This window comes from Rhinopithecus bieti, unplaced genomic scaffold (genome assembly GCF_001698545.2).
Source record: "Rhinopithecus bieti isolate Rb0 unplaced genomic scaffold, ASM169854v2 scaffold_315, whole genome shotgun sequence".
NCBI lineage: Eukaryota > Metazoa > Chordata > Mammalia > Primates > Cercopithecidae > Rhinopithecus > Rhinopithecus bieti.
Window position 1 is genome coordinate 458,926 of NW_016803481.1, and position 7,076 is coordinate 466,001.

General features: G+C 37.5%; 1 pseudogene; it reads left to right on the top strand.

Annotated features, from left to right (window-relative positions):
- The first annotated feature begins 770 nt into the window (after nucleotides 1-770).
- On the top strand, nucleotides 771-6,333 carry LOC108537167 (60S ribosomal protein L9-like; annotated as a pseudogene).
- Nucleotides 6,334-7,076: the final 743 nt, after the last annotated feature.

The following is a 7,076-nucleotide window of genomic DNA, read 5'->3' on the forward strand; positions in this document are numbered from 1 at the left end:
ATTGTGCAAGTTATAAGTATTACCATTCCTCATACAAGGTTTTTATTGCTTGTTCAACTCCACTGGGTATTGTGAATTCTGTGTCATTTGCAAATTCAAAAAGCACCATATTATCTATACATTTCACATTGCTTATTGAAAGCCACTATTACTCACTGTATTGTACAACTCCTTCATCTCTGCACATTACATTTTAAGAATCCACTAACAGATTTCTTCCCTCTACTCCAGAGCACTACCAATGCATCTCTGCAAGCTTGACTTCTCCTCTTGCCTGAAGAGACTTGGAGACTAAACAGTCTTTTCTCAAGTCTTTGCAATCGGCCTGTATTCTCCTTATAAACACTAGTTTCAGCCTTTATTTTTAGAGTTTTATAATACACTCTGATAAATGCTTTCCTCCTAAGGGCTTGTCAGGAGCAAGGGTGATTGATAAACTGTTTCAAAGGAAAGAGAAAAACGTTCTGTCTAATATCTGCCATTGTGGCAGATTACATAAATAATGTCCTAAAGCTAATCGGTACTAAATGGATTTTGTATTTTAAATGCTTGCTTCAGCCAGCCAGGTATGAATTACATTTCTTTATCAAAATCATTATGAGGGCCGCCTTGACTTGTAAAATCTAGCACATAAATACAGGACATTGAATGGTGCTAGTTGTGTGTACTTGCATAATTAGGGCATTGTTTATTTTGAAAGCTCATTAATCATCACTACATGTGAAAAGGCCTGCCATAGAAAAATAAAATGTTTGCCCTTGGTCATCGGCATGTCTACTTGGAGAGGTGTTGCTTTCTTAGTGTCAGGCGACTGGGGCTTCAGCTCTTCACTCCTTGTTTGCCTAGAATTCTGGGGACAGGATTCTTTTCAGCAGAGTTTTCTGATGTATGTCAACCAGAGTACTTTTAGGTGGTAATGAGTGAATATTTTGATTTTGGCAATTGCAACATTTGTTTGTCTTTGCATTAAGCCTGCTGATATATTTTATTTCCTACTATGCTTGCCTCCAGGAGCTCTGAACCAGGAAAAACTAAAATAGAACAGAAGAAGGAGTGAAAAAGAAAGGAGCCAATGGAAGCGTAAAGAGGAGGAATCTAATGTTAAAAAAGAGGTATTAATAGGTGCAGAAAAGTGTGTGTGGTGTGTGTGTGTGCATGCGTCTGTATGTGTGTATCTAGAAGCTTCTTCTGAACTTTCTTCAATGGAAAGGTCCATCTTGCCTGACCACAGGAACAGCAGCTAGAGAGCTCTGCTCCCACTCCAGTGAGATGAGAACTTTACTCCTCTCTTAAGGGCTGAGTAAGATGGAACTTTAGAAAGCTCAGTGAAAAGAATGACAGGCAACAATAAAGAAAGGTTTGGAAATTGTAGTGCAGGCAGTAATACTTGACTACAGGAGTTTTGGAAAAATTAAAGGTCCAAAGCTATGCAGCTCTGCAGGTATGTACACTAAACCTTTACGATAAAACAGCCATAGATACATTGGAGAAAGCCCTGAATTAGGAATTAATGACCACAGATACATTCCCCTGCTGCGTGCTTAAGTCACTATGACTGAGGAGAAAATCTCTTCTCTTCTGAGCCTCAATTTCCTCTTCTGTAAAATGCAACAGTGAGATTTAAAAAATACGTTTCATTGTTGTTTTGCAAAAGAATAAATCCAGTATGATTGTTTGTTGTTATTGTTGTATTTTTTTAAGTTGAAATTATGCCGTGAACTTCTATTTATGGCAAATGAAATAATTAATTTTCAACTTATAATCATGATACAATGTTTTGCTTTAGGTAAATTTATTTAAGTTACAAAATTTTACTTGAAGAAAACATAGTTAATACTTAAAGTAAGAATGGATGCTTTCATAAGGTTTATTCTGTGTCAGACACTGTTCTAAGGGCTTTACATACATTAACTCATTTGATCCTTAAAATTTGCAGAAAACATTATATTCGTTTTTCCCAAATAAAGAGACTGAGACATAAGAGGTTAAGTATCTTGCACAATTCATGAGTAAAGGATGTCAGAGACTGAATCCAGATTCCCTGGCTCCATAGTCAATGTGCTGTACAGTTAATCACTCCGCATATTGCAGCATACATATCAATACAGGAAGGGAGAATATGGCAAGAATATGAAGGATGCTACTCAAAAGACACTGCCCTAAGTTTTTCTTGGAATTACAGATTTGTTTCTTACTTAAATCTTAAGGTGGCTGCTTAAAAAATGATGTCATAGGTGAACAAATGAATGAATTTGTTTTCTATATCACAACGAGTGGTATCTCTCTAAACCTTAAATTATGTCATTTAACTCTTCTGCTTAAACTCCTTTAGTGGCTTCCTATGAAGGTCGTCAGATTAAGTAAATAAAAACACAGAATACCCAGTTATTTCGATTTCAAATAAACAATGATTTTTTAATCATATCTTTTTAGTAATAAGACATATTTATACTAAAAATTATTTGTTGTTTATTTGAAATTCAAACTTGCTGGGCCTTCTACATTTTATCTGGCAACCTTGCTCTCAATTGCCCTCAGAATAATGTCCAAATTATTTAATTTGCTTTGGAGTTTGTGATGTCCTTGTAGCTTATTTCTTCAACTTCTTTTTACACCATTCCCCACTTAGACTTTATGTTGTAGACATGCCTGAATATTTGCAGTTCCCCGAATGAATATTTTTCTCTAAACTTCTGGCCTTTTCACAGGGTATTCTCTTATTCTTACCATTCTTCAGCTAACCTTTTTGTCAGATCAGATTAGAAGTTGCTCCTCCAAAATGTAGGTTAGGAGCAACCATGCCTTGCTCTTCTCCAAGCAGAGTTCTCATTACACTGTTTAGTAATTGTCAGATAAACAATTGTAATTGTTTATCTCTCTCTAGACTTCAGGCTCTTTGAAGGTAGCGAAATATCCATCTTGCTTAGTGTTGCATCCTTTTGTCTGCCTGGCACATAATAGCATCTGAAGCAATATTTGTTGAATGAAATGATCTCACAAGTGTAATTATGGAGAAAGTTAGAGTCTCCTTGCCCACTTTGTTTATTCAGAAAACAAGGAGCCAACAAAGTATACGTAATAGGGAGACTATTGGTGCATATGTGTATTCTGCATGTTTTACCCATGTCAGATCCATTTTTTACATGAATATATTTAACATTAACACAAAGTTTTAAAATTTGGTTTTTCAGATGTAGGGTATACATGATTGACTCCTTTCAGCAGCAGTGTCTGTGTGGTTCAAACCAATGGTATAAAAAATTATGGATTTAATCATTCTGATAAATCATTGTAACTTTACAGCTTACTTATCAATTTCTACAGAATTTATTCTCAAGATGTAGTCTACCCAACTGATTCTATGTTTGCTTACTGGCAACCTTTATATAGTCTGAATGTATAAGACAATGATGAACACCACATAAAATCCAGACTGTATAGAACAAGTGCTGAGCAATTCAAGGCCTCTCAGGGATATTCCTAGCAAATCTTCTTCTAGAACTTAGACTGATCAGTAGGCAATCATTAATGTAGCCATTTTTCACAGAGGACTACTGTACAGTCATTTGTGATTGTGTTATGCTAATGTGGATCTGGCACCTTCATTGTGCAGCTCACTGAATATGAACTTGCAAATTGTTCTGCTGTATCAAGGTCAAGTTTCACCCAAATCAACATGAACATTTTTCATGAATTTAGAAAATGACAACTGGGCAGCCCATGCTACTTGACTCTGGAGGCGGGGCTCAGACACCAGGGCAAATAGAGAATGAACTAAAACAGGTCCAGTGTGGGAAATAGCTTTCCATAAGACACACCTCACCAGTGTGCCACATTAATTTACCATTGTGGCAACACTTGGAAATTGCTGCCTTCTTCCATGATAACGACTAAGTTGCCACTTTTTTCCTAGGAATTTCTGCATATAATTTAAAGTAGGTATAAATAGGCAAGCAGACATGCCTTTGAGCTGCCACTCTGGGCACATTGCCTACTGGGTAGTCCTGCTCTGCAAGGAGCAGTACCTCTGCTGGCTGCTGTACACTGCACCTTCGATAAAAGTTGCTGTGTAACACCACCGGTTCACCCTTGAATTCTTTCCTGGGCAAAGCCAAGAATCCCTGCGCAGAGCCAAAAACCCTCCCAGGCTAAGCCTCAATTTTGGGTCTTGCTTGTCCTGCATCACTACCAGTTCCTTTCTGGATGATAAAGCTGGCTTCAAATAGAGAGCATAGAATTTTGAGTCAAACATCACTCTGAAGACTTTCTGGTTTTGTCAGTCTTTGAGCCTCCTTCACCTTCTTTGTAAAATGGAACTAATAATATGAATTTTTGGAAAAGTGTTGCTTTAGGTTTCTAACCTTTTAAAATATTTTAAGCTCAGCCAATTTCATCAGAAAATATTGTTTGTCTGCTTTTTTTGTCTGTGTACTGCCTGCCCACTTTTCTCTGCCTCTCTTTTATCTGCTTGGAAGTATACACACACACACACACACACACACACACACACACACCCCTGGGAAATTTGAATGGAAACACCTCTGGTATCCATGGAGCAAGTACTGGCTCAAACCATCCATAGGTTAAATGAATATTAGCGAAGCCAACCTCCTCTGTACTGGTTTGACATTACTCCACTTTAGGATGTCTAAATATCAGAAAGTCTAGTGAGACAGATCACCTTATTTCTAATTGTTATCCCAAGTGATATCAAATGAACTTGATGAGGATCTTGATGAAGAGCTGATGGTAATGTAACCACTATCTTTCTACATCTTCATATTTCTCAACAATAAAGTTCTAATAGTTAAAGAGTGTTACGCATGTCTATTTCTTGAAGCCTTAAAAAACCTGCTGAAAATACAAGTGTCTAAAATTTTATTGCCAGAACCAACAACTGGGAAAATATATATGACTAATAACATTTATAACAATTTGCTTCTAATAATGAAAATTTCAAAATAACAGAAATATCAAAAACTGGCAGAAATTAGTGGCTATGCTTTACAAGTTTTATGATTGAGCAGGGCCATCAGAATCTTGCTCTAATAAAGCTATATGCTGGGAAGCCCCTGGCTTCACCTGGCTACACTGAGGACTGAGTGGATTAACAGCTTGAGATGCACCTGAAGTCCACTCATGGCACGCTGACTGGAAAGTTCTAAACTAAAGCATTTGCTTACAATGGGATATTTTAGTCGGCAAAAATCGTCATATAAATCTAAATGAAAAGATTTCTATGGCAGATTGCATGGGAAAAAAAGGTGACAGTTAAGTATACACAGTTTACACAATTTATGCCTATGGGCTACCTGAAGAGCTGTCTGGAGAGAGTCAGCAATATCATATTATGAAGTGATAGGATTCTGGGTTCTAATATGTGTGTGTGTGTGTGTGTGTGTGTGTGTGTGTGTGTGTATAATATAAAAATTTTTACCACTGGTTGCCACATCTACTGTGAGAATGAAGACCATTCTTGGCAGACTGATGATATTTCAGAAAATGTCAACATCACTCTGAAGGGATGCATAGTTTTTGTGAAGGGCCCCAGAGGAAACCTGCAGAGAGACTTTGGTCACATCAACGTAGAACTTAGTCTCCTTGGAAAGGGAAAGAAGAGGCTCAAGGTTGACAAAAGGGGGGAAATAGAAAGAAAGTGGCTACTGTTTGCACTATTTGTAGTAATGTACAGAACATGATCAAAGGTGTTACACTGGACTTCCATTACAATATGAGGTCTGTGAATGCTCACTTCCCCATCCATGTCATTATCCCTGAGATTAGGTCTCGTGTTGAAATCAGACATTTCTTGGATAAGGCCAGGTGAGGTGGCTCATGCCTGTAATCCCAGCACTTTGGGACACTGAGGTGGGAGGATTGCCTGAGGTCAGGAGTTTGAGACCAGCCTGGCCAACATGGTGAAACCCGTCTCCACTAAAACTACAAAAAATTAGCCAGGCGTGCTGATGGGCATCTGTAATCCCAGGTACTTGAGAGACTGAGGCAGGAGAATCACTTGAACCCTGGAGGCTGAGGTTGCAGTGAGCCGAGATCACGCCATTGCACTCCAGCCTGGGCAACAAGAGTGAAACTCCATCTCAAATATATATATATATGTATAATCTCCACAGGGTTCAGATGAGGCCAGGTGTTGCTTGTTCAGTATCTCAAGGCCTGAAAGATGACTTAGGCCTCAAAGGAAATGACATTGAACTTGTTTCAAATTCAACTGCTTTGATTCAGCAAGCCACAACAGCTAAAAACAAGAGTATCAGAAAAAATTTTGATGGCATCTATGTCTCTGAAAAAGGGACAGTTCAGCAAGCTGAATAAGTTGTAACAGTTGTCTGGTTACATAAACAAGATGCCAGATGATTCCAAAGAACTAATTGTAATTGTGATAGTTAAATGATCCAATAAAAGACCTGTTGATTTGGGAAAAAAATACCGTTATCAAGTATACTTTTCTCAAAATAATAACCCTATACAACAGAAGAGGGGTCTCACCTACTGTTGTTGGTCTTGAGTCTATCCTCCTCCACCCTATATATTTCCCATCAGGTGATGGCCTTGCACTTTGGAAGATCAACTTCACTTTTCTGGGGATGTTTCATGATTAGTTCAACTGAACCTTGTTAATTCCATTTCTTTTTATCAGTGATTGATACAAGCAACTCTATCTAAGGTAATAAGAACATGTCAATTTTTAGTTCACAAGAACTAGTTCAAGACTGGGGATCTGACTCAGTTTGAAACAATGAGATGGAATTAAAGTTTATTAGTGGTTTCTGGAAAAGTTTTCTTGTTTTTAAAACAGAGACTCAAGGAAGAGATTATCTCTTTTTTCTCTGTTTTTTTTTTTTTTTTTCCAGTTGCAGATGTGCCACGTTGCCTGAGCATTGGATCTAAGAGAATTAAAAAGAAATAGAGTCAGAGTTCCAAATTAAGTACTCCAGTCTTAGTTTACTGTTACCTGAACAAATAATTTTCCTTATAGCTTAATGCTGTTTGATTTCATTTCTGCTGAATGCATTTTAATAGGTTCATCTACTTGATTGGTGGCAAGAATAGAGTTA